Consider the following 18,482-nt stretch of genomic DNA (forward strand, 5'->3'; position numbering starts at 1 on the left):
TTTTCTTCTCCTTTGTCAAGTCCTCTTTCTTTCTTTCTTTCTCTCTCTCTCTCTCTCTCTCTCATCCCGTCCTCACTGCATAATTTAACTCTTTCAATGATATAAGACGGTGCTTCTTCCTCCTCCTCCTCCTCCTCCTCCTCCTCCTCCATTTCCTTCTCTTCTTTTTTCTTCCTTCTCCTTCTCTTCTTCTCGTTTCACCATTTCTCCATTTTTCTTCTCTTTTGCCTTCTTGTTCTTCCTCCTCCTCCTCCTCCTCCTCTTCGTTTCCACTGCATCTTTCTCCTCTTCCTTCTCCTCCTCCTCCTCCTTTTCTACATCAAACGACTTTTCACTTTCTTTTCTTCGATTCCTCCTCCTCCTCCTCCTCCTCCTCCTCCTCCTCCTCCTCCCCGTCCTCCTCCTCTTCCCCGTCCTCCTCCTCCTCCTCCTTCTGCAACTAGTATGGAAGGATAAAGTAAATGAATGAATGAATGAATGAATGAATGAATGAAGGAAGAAAAGAGGGAAGGAAAGAAGGAAGGAGAGAAAGCACAATGATAAAAGGACTATAATGAGGAGGAGGAGGAGGAGGAGGAAAAAAAACGAGGAGGAAGAGGAAGAGTAAACAAAAAACAGTAACAAGTTCAAAGTAAACACACACACACACACACTCACACTAACAACACCACCACTAACTTATCTTAACACTATCACTACTAACTACTTACTTACACAACACTATCACCACCACCATCACCACCACCACCACCACCATCACCACTGCCACTATTACCGGCGCCCTCCCCAGCCTCCTCCCCGGCCAAGGCGCGTCTGTGTGCTGTGAATCTGGCTCATTGGAGAGTGAGGGCCAATATTTTGCAGACCCCTCACGCCATCTAGCGGTGATGACGGCGATAATGACGGCGATAACGAGACTCCTTTACCTGCCCTACCCACCCCCCTTCTGCCCTGGTGATGGTGCTGGTGAAGAAGGAGTGTGAGGAGGAGAGAAAAAGAGATGAAAAAGATGGTCATATTGAAGATGGAACAAAGGAAAAAGAAGAGGAACAGGTGGTATTGGTGGAGTGTAAGATGAAGGAGTATAAGAAGGATGAAATAAGACGGAGTTATGATCCAGAAGGAGTTTATGAAAGAGGATAAGAAGAATAAGAGATAAGAAACAAAATGCTACCAATCGTAAATGTGGAGAAGGTGCTTGAAGGTGGAGGAAGAGAATGGAGGAGGAATAGAGTGAATAGAGAGAAGAGGGAAAAAGAGGAGGAGTAAAGGAGAAGGAATGAATAAGGTGGAAGAGCGAATAATGTAGCAGAAGGAGGAGGAGAAGGAGGAAGAGGAAGAAGAAGAAGAGGAAGAAATTAAATATGCTGGAGAAGAGGATGGAAAGTGACAGGAAGATAAAAATAACGAGAAAAGTGAAAAAGAAGGAAGAGAGGAAAATGAAAAAGAAGAGGAAGAAATGAAAGGAGGAGAAGAAGAAAGGAGAAGAGGAAGAAATGAAATATGCTGGAAAAGAGAATGGAGGGTGACAGGAAGATAAAAAACGAGAAAAGTGAAAAAGAAGGAAGAGAGAAAGAGGAGAAAGAAAAAGAAGAAAAGGAAGAAATGAAATGAGGAGGAAAAAGAAAAGAAAGAAATGAAATATGCTGGAAAAAAGGATGAAAGGTGAGAGGAAGATAAAAAAACGAGAAAAGTGAAAATAAAGGAAGAGAGAAAGAGGAGAAAGAAAAAGAAGAAGAAGAGGAAGAAATGGAATATGCTGGACAGGAGGATGAAAGGTGACAGGGAGATGAAAAAACGAGAAAAGTGAGATAGAGAAAGAAAGAGAAACAGGACGCAAAAAAGAAAAGAAGCTTACCCTCTCTCTCTCTCTCTCTCTCTCTCTCTCTCTCTCTCTCTCTCTCTCTCTCTCTCTCTCTCTCTCTCTCTCTCTCTCTCTCTCTCTCTTCAACTTTAATTCATATCGTTTTAACATCTCGAAAAGAAGAACCTCCACCTCTCTCTCTCTCTCTCTCTCTCTCTCTCTCTCTCTCTCTCTCTCTCTCTCTCTCTCTCTCTCTCTCTCTCTCTCTCTCTCTCTCTCGGTGATGCATTGGCTCAAGTGAAATGCTCGAGCCAGATTTATTTGATCACTTTCTCAAACGTGAACGAAAAAAAAAGAAAAAAAAGAAAAAGAAAAAGAAAAAAAGAAAAGCGTGATTCATGGCGAGTCTCAAGTATGAAAAATCGTGATGCTTGAAGAAGGAAGGAAGGCGCAGTGGTGGTGGTGGTGGTGGTAGTAGTAGTAGTAGTAGTAGTAGTAGTGGTAGTAGTAGTAGTAGTAGTAGTAGTGGAAAGCGCTGCAGAGGCTTGATTATAATCTTCTCTATTCTCTTTTTTCTTCCTTTTCTTCCTTTAATGTATTTTCCTAAGGGCAGACAGACTTAAGTATTTAGTGTTGAAAAAGAATAAAAACAAAAAAAATATGAAGGGAGGAACAACGTAGGAACAAACAGAGAAACGAAGAGGTAGAAATGATGACAGAAATAGAAGTAGCATTATTAATATTAGTTGTAGTGGGAGTTATGGTATTAGGATTAGTATCGATAGCTTTTTTATAGCAAGGAAGGCATGAAACAAAAGAAGGAACAGAAGAGCTCGTCATGCGCCGCTCCAACGAAGGAAAACAGAACAAGATCAAGAAGCGGAGAAGTCAAGTTGTATTACGTCTATGTAGTGGCAGCAGGAGTAGTAGAGGCAGCAGGAACAACACACGTAACAGCAGCAGAAGCAACACTATGGCGGCATTAACAGTTGTAAACACACACTACAACAAGGTCCGACTCGTTTATGGTGGCTGCACGCGTTGCTTTAGTGCCGCCCGCAGCCAACCAACACCGCCCTGCCCACTGTGTTATGCGGGGAGGTGACGGGCCTGTGGTTGGTATTGTCAGATGCTCCCGCCCCTCACACCAACTCTTTCCAAAGGCCAAAAAGGAGGTTAATCGAGTTCTAATGAGTGTTCTTTTAGGTTCACGGTACAGAAGAAGGCTCAGACTACCACCAGGGTCATAAAAGTACCCCTGGAAATGCCCTAAACTCCCACGAAAGACTAGTAAATTACGTGTTCCTGGGCGCAGAAATGTTTAAAAATATGGCCATGTGTGTCTCTGGCGTGTGTGTGGGTGTGTACCCTTTACCGTGCTTTATGAGGGTACAGACACGGCGTTACAGGGTTATGGCGGGTTATGGCGCCTTCTGGATGTAATGAAACACACACGCGAATATCATATCACAAACTAGACATTATTGTATTATAGAATTTTTTTTTTTACAACAAAGGAGACAGCTCAAGGGCACAAAAAAAGGAAACAATAATAAAAAAAAAGCCCGCTACTCGCTGCTCCTACTAAAAGAATCAAAAGAGGTGGCCGAAAGAGAGGTCAATTATAGATAGTATGCTTTTTTTTTTTTTCAAGCAAATGAACGAGCTCTCTACTCCCTCCCTCCTCTCTATTCCCTTCAGTCTCTCTACTGCTAACTTAATGTAGATCCCTCCTTATATATATTGCGTCCGTTCCACTGTGTAAGAACTCGCGTCTAGTACTAATGTATGTTCTAATTTTAAGTTATCGCTTCCTTTGTTCTGATATATACAAAGAATCGGATTACATTGGGAAAGGCCTTTTTGATCCTGCAGTAGACTAGAAATAGAAATAGATGAGGATGACTGTGAGAATACGTCGTAGTAGTTATATATTAATTTTCGGAGCAGCGACCTGATAGTATTATATTCCTTAATGCAGTGAATAGCAAGAAGAAGAGAAAGTGTGTAAATTAAGAAGGTACAGTTGAGGGCGAGAAAAGACACACCATCAAAATCTTTCAGGTTCAGCGGGGCTCGAACCTCCGCCTGCCAGACCGGAACCTGACAGGGCGGATCCTTAGTCCATTGAGCCACGGGAGGTGTGTGTGTGTGTGTGTGTGTGTGTGTGTACCCATAAACCAATGCGCTGTATATGTGACCCCACTGAGAGAGAGAGAGAGAGAGAGAGAGAGAGAGAGAAATACCACCCACTAAACCCTGTTTTAATCATACGCCGTTCACGTCCGCGGTACGGAAGGTATGATCATAAACCAGTCCGTCTCTGTCTTGTCCCCGGCACGCCAGCCACGCCGCGCCCCGCCCATCAGGACAAAGAAACACGCGCCCTGTATCTATTTATTACTATACGAGAACATTGCATCATATACCCATAAAAATAACACGTCATACCAAATCATCTATTACTGTTTATTGTTATTACGGAGGAGGAGACAGAGTAACACATCAGGTAGAGAACGCGAGAAGATGAAAGAAATAAGGAGGAAAGAGAGAATACTGGGCAGAGGAAAGAAAGAGGAAAGAATGGTACAGTAGGGGAGAGAGAAAGATAATACGTCGTTCTTTTTAATCAAGGGTACAGCGAGAACAGAATCAATTGACTTATTTATTAATGTAAGAGAATATTGCATCATATACCCGTAAAAATAGCATGCCGGATCAAGTCATCTAGTATTGTTTATTCCTTCTTTCCTTCCCTCAACAGTATCTTTCTTTACTCTTTCTTTCCTCTTTCCCTTCTGTTCCCTTCTTTCTCTTCCTCAACAGTATCTTTCTTTCCTCTTTCTTTCCTCTTTCCCTTCTGTCCCTTTCTTTCTCTTCCTCAACAGTATCTTTCTTTCCTCTTTCTTTCCTCTTTCCCTTCTGTCCCTTTCTTTCTCTTCCTCAACAGTATCTTTCTTTCCTCTTTCCCTTCTGTTCCCTTCTTTCTCTTCCTCAACAGTATCTTTCTTTCCTCTTTCTTTCCTCTTTCCCTTCTGTCCCTTTCTTTCTCTTCCTCAACAGTATCTTTCTTTACTCTTTCTTTCCTCTTCCCCTTCTGTTCCCTTCTTTCTCTTCCTCAGCAGTATCTTTCTTTACTCTTTCTTTCCTCTTCCCCTTCTGTTCCCTTCTTTCTCTTCCTCAACAGTATCTTTCTTTCCTCTTTCTTCCCTCTTTCCCTTCTGTTCCCTTCTTTCTCTTCCTCAACAGTATCTTTCTTTCCTCTTTCTTTCCTCTTTCCCTTCTGTCCCTTTCTTTCTCTTCCTCAACAGTATCTTTCTTTCCTCTTTCCCTTCTGTCCCCTTCTTTCTCTTCCTCAACAGTATCTTTCTTTCCTCTTTCTTTCCTCTTTCCCTTCTGTCCCTTTCTTTCTCTTCCTCAACAGTATCTTTCTTTCCTCTTTCCCTTCTGTCCCCTTCTTTCTCTTCCTCAACAGTATCTTTCTTTCCTCTTTCTTTCCTCTTTCCCTTCTGTCCCTTTCTTTCTCTTCCTCAACAGTATCTTTCTTTACTCTTTCCCTTCTGTCCCCTTCTTTCTCTTCCTCAACAGTATCTTTCTTTCCTATTTCTTTCCTCTTTCCCTTCTGTCCCTTTCTTTCTCTTCCTCAACAGTATCTTTCTTTACTCTTTCTTTCCTCTTCCCCTTCTGTTCCCTTCTTTCTCTTCCTCAACAGTATCTTTCTTTCCTCTTTCTTCCCTCTTTCCCTTCTGTTCCCTTCTTTCTCTTCCTCAACAGTATCTTTCTTTCCTATTTCTTTCCTCTTCCCCTTCTGTTCCCTTCTTTCTATTCCTCAACAGTATCTTTCTTTCCTATTTCTTTCCTCTTCCCCTTCTGTTCCCTTCTTTCTCTTCCTCAGCAGTATCTTTCTTTACTCTTTCTTTCCTCTTCCCCTTCTGTTCCCTTCTTTCTCTTCCTCAACAGTATCTTTCTTTACTCTTTCTTTCCTCTTCCCCTTCTGTTCCCTTCTTTCTCTTCCTCAACAGTATCTTTCTTTCCTATTTCTTTCCTCTTCCCCTTCTGTTCCCTTCTTTCTCTTCCTCAGCAGTATCTTTCTTTACTCTTTCTTTCCTCTTCCCCTTCTGTTCCCTTCTTTCTCTTCCTCAGCAGTATCTTTCTTTACTCTTTCTTTCCTCTTCCCCTTCTGTTCCCTTCTTTCTATTCCTCAACAGTATCTTTCTTTCCTATTTCTTTCCTCTTCCCCTTCTGTTCCCTTCTTTCTCTTCCTCAACAGTGCCTTTCTTTCCTATTTCTTTCCTCTTTCCCTTCTGTTCCCTTCTTTCTCTTCCTCAACAGTATCTTTCTTTCCTCTTTCTTTCCTCTTTCCCTTCTGTTCCCTTCTTTCTCAACCCTTTCTTTCCTCTTTCCTCTTACTGTACCTTCTCCACTAATCCACTTCCTCTTCTTGCTATACCCTTCGTTTTAAAAAGGTCATCTTGTCTTTTCTCTTCATCTACGGCACTTCTTTCCTCTTCCTCTTAATATCCCTTCTTCACTCTGTTTCCTCGTCCATTTCCCTATCTTCCTAAACCCTTAACAGAAATAGCGTTCCAGCAATACCTACAGATCGGCTGACGTGCTTCAAATCTATCCTAATTACTGAAAATCATGCCGTAACAAACAAATATTTATGTGTGCCATTTTTTCCTATGCTGAAAAATGTGCCATACTCTCCTGTGCCATTTTTTCCTGTGCCATTTTTTCTGGTGCCATTTATTCCTGTGCCATTTTTTCCTGTGCCATTTTTTTCAGGTGCCATTTTTTCCTGTGCCATTTATTCCTGTGCCATTTTTTCCTGTGCCATTTCTTCTGGTGTCATTTATTCCTATGCCATTTTTTCCTATGCCATTTTTTCCTGTGCCATTTTTTCTGGTGCCATTTATTCCTGTGCCATTTTTTCCTGTGCCATTTTTTCCTGTGCCATTTTTTCTGGTGCCATTTATTCCTGTGCCATTTTTTCTGGTGCCATTTTTTCCTACATTCGGGGCGTACAGGTCGGGGATCACGAGTCCAGGTCCAACACGTGATCAGCACCGTGGCGAACTCCAAGCCATTTTCAGTCTAAGGAGAAAAAATGTGGCCTCGGTTTCTTTCTCCACAAGTTGGTAATGACTTGATTCGGGTGTTCAGGCTGTGTTAGCGGAGTAATCAGCTGGCCTTCCCTCGCTCACCTGGCTTCCCTCTCTCCCTCGCTTTCCTCCCTTCTCTTTACTCCCTCCCTTTCCTTTGTTTCACTCTCCCTCTCCTTCTCTTCCACCTCCCTTTTACTCATTTCTTTCTCCCCCATTCCTTCGCTTCCCTCCCTTCTTCACTCTCTCCCTTACAGCCCTCCTTCCCTTTCCTTCCCTCGCTCACCTGGCTTCCCTGTCGCCCTCGCTTTCCTCCCTTCTCTTTACTCCCTCCCTTTCCTTTGTTTCACTCTCCCTCTCCTTCTCTTCCACCTCCCTTTCATTCGTTTCTTCCTCCGCCGTTCCTTCGCTTCCCTCCCTCCCTCGTTTCCCTTCCTTCCCTCCCTTTCCTTTGCTTCACTCTCCCTCTCCTTCTCTTCCACCTCCCTTTTACTCATTTCTTTCTCCCCCATTCCTTCGCTTCCCTCCCTTCTTCCCTCTCTCCCTTCCTGCCCTCCTTCCCTCTCCTCCCTTCTTTTTACTCCCTCCCTTTCCTTTGTTTCACTCTCCCTTTCCTTGTCTCCCCCCTTAATTTCCCTCTCTCCCTTACAGCCCTCCTTCCCTTTCCTCCCTTTTTCTTTACTTCCTCCCTTTCCTTTGTTTCACTCTCCCTTTCCTTCTCTCCCCCTTCCCTTTCCCTCGTTTCATCCTCCCTCGTTCCTTCGCTTCCCTCCCTCCCTTGTTTCCCTTCCTTCCCTCCCTTTCCTTTACTTTACTCTCCCTCTCCTTCTCTCCCATCTCCCTTTCACTCGTTTCATTCTCCCCCATTCCTTCGCTTCCCTGCCTCCCTCCCTCTCTCCCTTCCTGGCCTCTCCTATTCCCTCCCTTCTCTCCTGTTTCTTCATTTCACCCTCCCTTTCCTTCTTCCTATCCTTCGGTTCCCTCCCTAGTTCTCTCCCTTCCCTGCCTCCCTCCCTTGTTCTCTCCCTTCCCTGCCTCCCTCCCTGGCTTCCCTTCCTTCCCTCCCTTCCCTCCCTCCCCAGTTCCTGCCGTCATTGGGGAGCTAACAAGAGCGTGATGGTCTCCCCTTAAACTGTATTAAGACGAAAAGTGTGTGTGTTTTGTGGGGGGCAAGAGGGGGAGGGAGGGTAAGTGTGTGGGGGGTAAGTGTGGGAGGGTGTAAAGGTGGGGGGGGTAAGTGTGTGTGTGTGTGTGTGTGTGTGTGTGTGTGTGTGTGTGTGTGTGTGTGTTTAGCTCTTGTAACAATTGATAATATGATAAAAGTGAAGGAATTTCGTCTCTAATTACATAAATACACACACACGCACACACACACACACACACACACACACACACACACACACACACACACACACGCGCAGGAAGGGCGTAAGCTCCATCCCTTTAAGTTATTTGACACTTTAATGGACGGAATATTTCATGAATCACTATTATTGGCTTCCTAATAAAAGGCTTCAATTCGATCTCGGAGGATGACTGTCAAATATCACGTAAAGATTTTCAGACTTGTTGGATTATACATGTTTTTCTTTTCTTCTTAATAAACACGCTAATGGGTTCCTTTGTACTAATAACATGTGTGCGTTCTCATTAAATTAATATATGCTTCCCTATTAATTAAACTTTCTATCTAATAAAGTGACTTATTTCTTTTTTGACTTTTAATGTAAATTTTTCCCTCCCTCTCTCTCTCACTACCCTCTCCTATTCCCTCCCTTCCCTCCCGTTTCTTCCTTCACCTTCCTTCATTTCACCCTTCCTTTCCTTCGGTTCCCTCCCTTCTTCCCTCGCCTTCCCTCCCTTCCCTCCCGTTTCTTCCTTCACCTTCCTTCATTTCACCCTTCCTTTCCTTCGGTTCCCTCCCTTCTTCCCTCGCCTTCCCTCCCTTCCCTCCCGTTTCTTCCTTCACCTTCCTTCATTTCACCCTTCCTTTCCTTCGGTTCCCTCCCTTGTTCCCTCGCCTTCCCTCCCTTCCCTCCCGTTTCTTCCTTCAGCTTCCCTTTCCTTCATTTCACCCTTCCTTTCCTTCGGTTCCCTCGCTTGTTCCCTCCCTTCCCTCCCGTTTCTTCCTTCACCTTCACCTTCCTTCATTTCACCCTTCCTTTCCTTCGGTTCCCTCCCTTGTTCCCTCGCGTTCCCTCCCTTCCCTTCCGTTTCTTCCTTCACCTTCCCTTTCCTTCATTTCACCCTTCCTTTCCTTCGGTTCCCTCCCTTGTTCCCTCGCCTTCCCTCCCTTCCCTCCCGTTTCTTCCTTCACCTTCCTTCATTTCACCCTTCCTTTCCTTCGGTTCCCTCCCTTCTTCCCTCGCCTTCCCTCCCTTCCCTCCCGTTTCTTCCTTCAGCTTCCCTTTCCTTCATTTCACCCTTCCTTTCCTTCGGTTCCCTCCCTTGTTCCCTCGCCTTCCCTCGCCTTACACCCCGTACTCTCCCTTCCTTGTGTTTTGAAGCACCCTAATCTTACCTAACCCACCAACTCGCAAACGGTTGTCAGTTATGTGTTTTCTCAGTAAATTCATGTTTCCGTAACAGTGAGACTTACTCTATAACAAAGTGAGCTCTTATATCGTTGCTTACACTCTTGCCTGTCATGTGTTTAGAGATAAGCTAGATTATTCTATCGTAATCAGAAACCATTATAAAGAACTGATATGTTTTTCTATTTTCCTTTTTTTTCTGTGCGTAAGTCACCACGGCCACAGCCTGATCATTGCCAGCCAGTATCCTCTCTATTACAGCAAGCTCATTAACTGGAGCCGGACAGCGCAGAGTTTCAACCACTGAGCTACCAGAGCGCGCGCGTGGGTGTGTGTTTCAGCTACTCATAATATATTCTCTTTGGCAGGATTTTGTAATTTCTCCAGTTTTATGGACTACGAATATGACTTGAAATCGTTCCCTAACTTCCCCTGTACAGCTTTAAAGGCTAATAAACATGCTGATATTCCCTTAAATTTCCATACATTTTTTAATCAGGCGCCTCGGGTTCCATCACGGCCTCTGTCAGCGCCGCCGCACGGGCTCAGCGGCGCGGCGTAACCCACTCACAACTTAACCCGGTAGCAGCGACGGGCCAAATTTGCGGCTTTACCGTGTACCAGCGACGGGCCAAATTTGCGGCTTTACCGTGTACCAGCGACAGGCCAAATTTGCGGCTTTACCGTGTACCAGCGACGGGCCAAATTTGCGGCTTTACCGTGTACCAGCGACAGGCCAAATTTGCGGCTTTACCGTGTACCAGCGACGGGCCAAATTTGCGGCTTTACCGTGTACCAGCGACGGGCCAAATTTGCGGCTTTACCGTGTACCAGCGACGGGCCAAATTTGCGGCTTTACCGTGTACCAGCGACGGGCCAAATTTCTGCCATGATATAAACCTCCCAAAATAGATGATGCATAAACTGATCACACATGCGTTGATATATTTTATGAAATGGTTTGCGTGAGTGATGATTCTTTCTCATTATTTTATTTAGAGGGGCCTTTAACTTAACCTAACCTAACCTAACCTAAGTAACATGACCCCCGCAGCTACCGGGTTAAAGGCTAATAAACATGCTAATATTCCCTTAACTTTCCATACATTTTTTAATCAGGCGCCTCGGTTTCCATCACGGCCTCTGTCAGCGCCGCCGCACGGGCATAACTCACTCACAACTTATGCATTTATTCTTTTCACTTCGGGCGCAGGTCTCTCGCTCTCCCTCCCTTTTTTTCCGCCTCCCTTTTACTACCTTTTCCGAGCCTTCCATTACTACCGTTCTCTAGACTGACGAAGATGGAAGACGTTCGTAATAGGCAAAGAAGATGGACGGCGTTCGTAATAGAGGAAGATGGAAAATTTCACTACTCAAAAGGACCCCCATTTTTTTTACCGTTCCTTTTCGATGATTTTTTCTCTTCGATTTCGTTCTGACTTTCCTTGATGAGATGATGATGATGATGAGTAGATGACGTCAATTATGAAAGGAAAAGAGAAAAGAATCAGCTTCTCAAAAGGCCTGTTACTTATTTTCTCAACCATTCAATGATTTTTACCTAACTTTTTATGTCTTTCTTTTTTTCAGTGAGGATGGGAAGCAGAGGAGGAGATGACGTTGATTAATGGAGGAAAGTGGGACAAAAATCTACTGTTCAAAAGGTCTGTTACTAATTTTCTCAACCATTCTTTAACTTTTCTTTACTATTCTGAGTTTCTTTATTTAGCAAGGATGGGAAGAGGAATAGATAATGTTGATAAATGAAGAAAAATGGGACAAAACTCAACTGTTCAAAAGGTCTGTTACTAATTTTCTCAACCATTCTTTAACTTTTCTTTACTATTCTGAGTTTCTTTTTTTGTGAGGATCTATACATTTTTTCTCTTCTTTTCTCTCTCTGTCTTTCTCAACTCAAGATGGGATGAAGGAAAGGATGACAAGAGGAAAAGAAAGAGGAACATATACCCACTCAAACGCTTCCAATATGTCTTCTTTTTATTTTCTTCCCCTAAAACCTTTCTAAGTCTATTGTCCTTTCCATATTTTCCTTTTTTCTTCTCTCTCTGTCTTCTCAAATTCAAGATGGGATGAAGACAGGGATGACAAGACGAGAAGAAAGAGGAACATATACCCACTCAAACGCTTCCAATGTGTCTTCTTTTTATTTTCTTCCCCTAAAACCTTTCTAAGTCTATTGTCCTTTCCATATCTTCCTCTTTTCTTCTCTCTCTGTCTTCTCAAATTCAAGATGGGATGAAGACGAGAAGAAAGAGGAACATATACCCACTCAAACACTTCCAATATGTCTTCTTTTTATTTTCTTCCCCTAAAACCTAAGTCTATTGTCCTTTCCATATTTTCTTCTTTTCTTCTCTCTCTGTCTTCTCAAATTCAAGATGGGATGAAGACGAGAAGAAAAAGGAACATATACCCACTCAAACGCTTCCAATATGTCTTCTTTTCTTTCTCTCTTCTTCCCCCAAAACCTTTATATTTTTCCTTTCTATTTTTTTTCTCTCTTCTTTTCTCTTTCTGTCTTTCTCAACTCAAGATGGGATGAAGCATAGAATGACAAGACGCTTCCAATATGTCTTCTTTTCTCTCTCTCTTTTCTTCCCTCAAAACCTTTCCAACTATTTTTTCCCGTCTACCTTCTTATGTAACTTTCCTCCCTGGTATAAAGACGACTCGAATGCCGCCAACCAGGAGTGAAAAGGAGAGGAATTCACTACTACTACTACTACAACTACTACTACTACTACTACTACCACTACTACTACTACGGAAGGTTCCTATTGATTGCTACTTTTCTTCAGGCCTTTCATAGTTTTATAGAGATATTTTTATCCCCTTTTATTCCCCCGCTATAAAAAGAATAACGAAGCTAAGATGGGAGGTAGGAACAAAAACGGAAGTCTAAAAGGTTTTCACGGATCATTTTCTCCAAGAGTTTCTGTATATGTTTTTGTTTTTATTTATGTTCTTTTGTCCTTTTTATCCTGATTTTCTTTGCTGTGATAAATTGACGAAGATGGGAAGAAGGAAGAAGATGCAACTGAGAATGTTTTAACGTCTCCTTTCTTTACATACCTTTCAATAGATTCTTTCTCTCTTTTTTTCTGTCTCTCTTTAGCCATTTTCATTTTCTGTTATGATAAATTAACGAAGCTGGGAAGAAGGAAGGAAATGCAATAAAGAATGATTTAATGTTTCTTTCTTTCTCTCAACTTTTCTCTCTCTCAACCTTTCTTCCTCTCAATCTTTCTTTCTCTCAACCTTTCTCTCTACCTTTCTTTCTCTCAACCCTTCTCTCTCAACCTTTCTTTCTCTCTACCTTTCTTTCTCTCAACCTTTCTCTCTCACCCTTTCTTTCACGCCCTTTCTATAGTTCACCCTTCTTTCTATTTTTCCTTTCCCATTTTCTATTCCGGCGAAGATTTAAGTGTCCCCATAAAGTATAAAAGAGGGAATAATTCAGTCAAAACCGTTTCAATAATTTAGTCCCCCCGAGCAGGTTATATCGCGGCGGCCACGCTTTCCATTACTCTCCCTGGCTATACCCGTTCTCTTGACTCGGGATGAGGAGAAATAAAATCAGAAAGGGAGAACTTGTTGCAAATAGACGAATCAAAAGAAGAATAGACAAAGATTACGAAATAAATATTGATAAACAAAATAAACAAAGATTACTGAAAATACACAATATCAGATGGAGAGAACTTACAGAAAGTGAACAAAACCAGAAGGAACAAAATTTAGGAAGAGAAAGGGAGAACTTGTTGCAAATAGACAAATCAAAAGGAGAATAGACAAAGATTAGGAAATAAACATCGATTAAGAAAATAAACAAAGATTACTGAAAATACACAATATCAGATGGAGAGAACTTACAGAAAGTGAACAAAACCAGAAAGAACAAAATTTAGGAAGAGAAAGGAGGTGGCTGTGTGGTCAGTGTGCGGGAGTGGTGCCCTGAAGGACCAAGTTCGCGTCCCGCCCGCCGATAGAAACTGACGATTTCCAGTCATTACCGAGACGCCTAAGACTATCTACATACTGTCCTGATGACCGCCTATCAACCTGGACCTTAGCGAAACTCTCTAGAGAGGAGGAAAGGTGAGTTCCTGGGGGCAGCATGACCCAAGCAAGATGACGCCACTATAAAACATTTGCTTGCGCCACTATCGGAGTGGAGCCGACCAAAAGGTCCCCTCAAAAAACATACCGGTGCTCTAGACCGAACGTTAACCCGGTAGCAGCGACGGGCCAAATTTGTGGCTTTACCGTGTAGCAGCGACGGGCCAAATTTTTGTCATGATAAAGACCCCCAAAATAGATGATGCATAAACTGATCACAAATGCATTGATATATATTATGAAATGGCTTGCGTGAGTGATGATATTTTCTCATTAATTCGCTTAGAGGGGCCTTTAATTACGAACCATGATCCCCGCAGCTACCGGATTAAAAAAAAGGACTATACACAAAATCAGAAAGAGAGAATAAACTAAAAAATAAAACTTCCTGAAAATAGACAAAATAATAAAGACATAACTTCCTGAAAATAAAGAAAATCGGAAAAAAAATCATTAGAATAAAATAATAAAATCTAAAAGAAAAATCTAACAAATAAAAAAAAAAAATGGAAAACTTACCAAATACTAAAACAACGTCTTCGTGTATCGTTCGTCCGGTCGGAAACGTATATACATCTATTTAACGGCATTCGTGTTTCCTGCACTTCGTTTTCGTTTGCTGGTGAACAAGGAAAATCACAGGTAAACAATAGACCAATAACCAATCGCTCGCAACCAATACTCAATGCTCTATAATCAATAAGTATAAGGTATGAGATTAACGATAAAAGGATCATTACACTACCTGGTCTGATTGTCTTCCGCACTTTCCTTTTAACTCTCTTGTGTCTTCTGCTTTTCTTCTTTTCTCTGCCTCTTCTTTTCTAACCGACGGTGATGTACTATTAAAATAAGGCGAGTACGAGTAGCTACATCTTCTCTTCTCGATCTGTGTCTCAGTTCTTCTTCTCTTCTCTATCTCTTCTATATCTTGCCTTGATTTTCTTGTTATGTTTAAAGTTGCTCCTTCCTTTACCGACCTTTCTATGGATTCTTGCTCTCTTTTTCTGTCTTTCTTTTGCCATTTCCCTTTTCTGTTATGATAAATTAACAAAGATGGGAAGGAAGGAAATGCCACAAGGAAATAATGATTAGAAATAAAAAGAAATCGTGAATGATATGACTCTTGTCTCGGTGGATTCATCTCCATACATGTTTTTTCCTATACGAGTACCTTGCCTTCCTGTCTCTCTTTATTTTATTCCTTGCCTTCCTGTCTTTCTTTACTTTATTCCTTGCCTTCCTGTCTTTCTTTATTTTATTCCTTGCCTTCCTGTCTCTCTTTATTTTGTTCCTTGCCTTCCTGTCTCTCTTTATTTTGTTCCTTGCCTTCCTGTCTCTCTTTATTTTATTCCTTGCCTTCCTGTCTCTCTTTATTTTATTCCTTGCCTTCCTGTCTTTCTTTACTTTATTCCTTGCCTTCCTGTCTTTCTTTACTTTATTCCTTGCCTTCCTGTCTTTCTTTACTTTATTCCTTGCCTTCCTGTCATTCTTTACTTTATTCCTTGCCTTCCTGTCTCTCTTTACTTTATTCCTTGCCTTCCTGTCTTTCTTTACTTTATTCCTTGCCTTCCTGTCATTCTTTACTTTATTCCTTGCCTTCCTGTCTTTCTTTATTTTATTCCTTGCCTTCCTGTCTTTCTTTATTTTATTCCTTGCCTTCCTGTCTCTCTTTATTTTATTCCTTGCCTTCCTGTCTCTCTTTATTTTATTCCTTGCCTTCCTGTCTTTCTTTATTTTATTCCTTGCCTTCCTGTCTCTCTTTATTTTATTCCTTGCCTTCCTGTCTCTCTTTATTTTATTCCTTGCCTTCCTGTCTTTCTTTACTTTATTCCTTGCCTTCCTGTCTCTCTTTATTTTATTCCTTGCCTTCCTTTCTTTACTTTATTCCTTGCCTTCCTTTCTTTACTTTATTCCTTGCCTTCCTGTCTTTCTTTACTTTATTCCTTGCCTTCCTGTCTCTCTTTACTTTATTCCTTTGCTCTATGTGAATATTTGCTCTGAACCACTTAAAAAAGACATGAATTGGAAGACATTGAGGACACCATTTTGACTCCTTGCATTCATCTTAATCTCTTTTTTTCATATATATTGTTTTCTTCATTTCGGTTTTTAATTTTCTCTCCCTTTGATCCATGCTGAATGTCTTGTTCCGCTGTATCACTTAAAAAGGCGTGAATCGGAGCAGATCTTCTTGACTCGTTGCACTCTTCTCTATCCCTTTTCTTCTTCTTCCATTCCTTGCCTTTCTTCTTTCTCTGTGTTTTGAGTTTGACGTTTCTTTGATCATTCTTAAGTGTTTTGTTGCTCTGCGCCACTTAAAAAGACGGGAATCGGAGCGTTCTTCTCAATCTTTCTTTCTTTCTATTCCTTACCCTTCTTTCTTTATGTTTTGAGTTTGACTTTTCTTTGATCATTCTTAAGCGTTTTGTTGATCTGCACCACTTAAAAAGACGTGAATCGGAGCAGATCTTATTGTCTCGTTGCGTTCATCTCAATATTTTTCTCTTATAAGTCTTTCTTTCTGAGTTGTCCCTCCTTTGATCCTTGTTGGATGTCGTGTTACTCTCCACCATTTAAACAGACGTGAATCGGTCCAAATCTTCTTGTCTGGTTGCGTTCATCTCAATATTTTTCATCTATAACTTGTCCTTTTTCCTTTGTTTCTGCGTTCTCCCTTCCTTTGATCCTCGTTGAATATCGTGTTACTCTCCACCATTTAAAAAGACGTGAATCGGTCCAAATCTTCTTGTCTCGTTGCGTTCATCTCAATATTTTTCATCTATAACTTGTCCTTTTTCCTTTGTTTGAGTTCTCCCTTCCTTTGATCCTCGTTGAATATCGTGTTACTCTCCACCATTTAAAAAGACGTGAATCGGTCCAAATCTTCTTGTCTCGTTGCGTTCATCTCAATATTTTTCATTTATAACTTGTCCTTTTTCCTTTGTTTCTGCGTTCTCCCTTCCGTTGATCCTCATTGAATAACTTGTGTTACTCTCCACCATTTAAAAAGACGTGAATCGGTCCAAATCTTCTAGTCTCGTTGCGTTCATCTCAATATTTTTCATTTATAACTTGTCCTTTTTCCTTTGTTTCTGAGTTGTCCCTTCCTTTGATCATTGCTGAATATCGTGTCATTCTCCACTATTTAAAAAGACGTGAATCGGTCCAAATCTTCTTGTCTCGTTGCGTTCATCTCAATATTTTTCATCTATAACTTGTCCTTTTTCCTTTGTTTCTGCGTTCTCCCTTCCGTTGATCATTGCTGAATATCGTGTCATTCTCCACAATTTAAAAAGACGCGAATCGGACCAAATCTTCTTGTCTCGTTGCGTTCATCTCAATATTTTTCATTTATAACTTGTCCTTTTTCCTTTGTTTGAGTTCTCCCTTCCTTTGATCCTCGTTGAATATCGTGTTACTCTCCACCATTTAAAAAGACGCGAATCGGTCCAAATCTTCTTGTCTCGTTGCGTTCATCTCAATATTTTTCATTTATAACTTGTCCTTTTTCCTTTGTTTCTGCGTTCTCCCTTCCTTTGATCATTGCTGGATGTCGTGTCACTCTCCACTATTTAAAAAGACGTGAATCGGTCCAAATCTTCTTGTCTGGTTGCGTTCATCTCAATATTTTTCATCTATAACGTGTCCTTTTTCCTTTGTTTCTGAGTTGTCCCTTCCGTTGATCATTGCTGAATATCGTATCATTCTCCACAATTTAAAAAGACGCGAATCGGACCAAATCTTCTTGTCTCGTTGAACTCATTTCTATCCCTTGTCTTTTTCTATACCTTGCCTTTCTTCCTTTTTTGTCCCTACCTTTGATCCTTGCTAAGTGTCGTGTTTGATCTGCTAATGTGACAGAAGATGAAAGTATTTGACATTTAACGGGCACAACTTCTTAAGAGGCTTTCCATGTATGTTATATCGCTTCACCGACCTTAATATGTTTGTCTTTTCCTTGAGCATCGCCGAAGTGTTTGTTTCCTCTGCTGACCGAAGCGGAAAATGCGTATACGAACACCGCAAAGAAGAATAACTTTAAAGAAATCGTTAAAAAATTGTCCCGCGTCGTTGTATCGAACTCAAAACCTTTTCTTCTATGACTGTTGCTTTCCTTCCCTTTCTCCTCTCTCTCTGCTGTGCCCTTGAGCTGCCTAATGTTATGTAAGAAGAAGCATACCCCGCAAAGATGAATAACTTAAAAGAAATCGTTAAAAAATTGTCCCGCGTCGTTGTATCTAACTCAAATTTTTTTCTTCTATGGCTGTTGCTTTGCTTCCCTTTCTCCTCTCTCCGCTGTGCCCTTGAGCTGCCTAATGTTATGTAAATAGAAGCATACACCAGGAACATGAAAAGAGGGATAACTTACCGATTCGCGGCGTGTGTGTTGAGGGTGAACCGCGCGCTGATACCTGGAAGAAAAAGAAGAATATGTTAGAATGTTAAGAAGAAAAGGAAGGTTGGAGGCATGTTAGATTAAGAGACTGTTTATAACTTCCTCCTTCCTCCTTCCTTCAATCATTCCCTTCCTCACTCCTCATCAACATTATTATTATTATTATTTCCCACTCTGTATCAGTAATTCATTCTTTCATTCTCTCTTATTCATTATTCGTCCTTCCCTCCTTCTTCACTCTCACTTTCTCCTCTTCCATTCTTTCTTTCTTCATCTTTTCACATTTTTTTCTTAACATTATTTATTTTCACATACTTTCACATTCTTTCTTTTTGTCTTTTTCATTTTTTCCTTCACTTCTTCCTCTTTCTTCATCTCCCTGTCATTCTCTCTTTCTTCACTTCCTCCTCTTTCTTCACCTCCCTGTCATTCTCTCTTTCTTCACTTTCTCTCTCATAATCTTTCTTCCTTCATATTCTGTCTACAAATTCTTTCACATT

The 18,482-nt window shown here is 41.5% G+C and overlaps 1 protein-coding gene across 1 annotated transcript in view; it reads right to left on the bottom strand.

The window, feature by feature from the left end:
• LOC126988060 (somatostatin receptor type 2-like) overlaps positions 1 to 18,028 on the bottom strand; it is a 109,328-nt gene extending 91,300 nt beyond the window's left edge. The window contains exon 1 of the mRNA XM_050845863.1: positions 17,956 to 18,028. The gene's annotated coding sequence lies outside the window, so the exon portion shown is untranslated. The remainder of the gene's footprint in view (positions 1 to 17,955) is intronic.
• Between the last annotated feature and the right edge of the window lie 454 nt (positions 18,029 to 18,482).

This window comes from Eriocheir sinensis, chromosome 67 (assembly GCF_024679095.1).
Source record: "Eriocheir sinensis breed Jianghai 21 chromosome 67, ASM2467909v1, whole genome shotgun sequence".
NCBI classification, from domain to species: Eukaryota; Metazoa; Arthropoda; class Malacostraca; order Decapoda; family Varunidae; genus Eriocheir; species Eriocheir sinensis.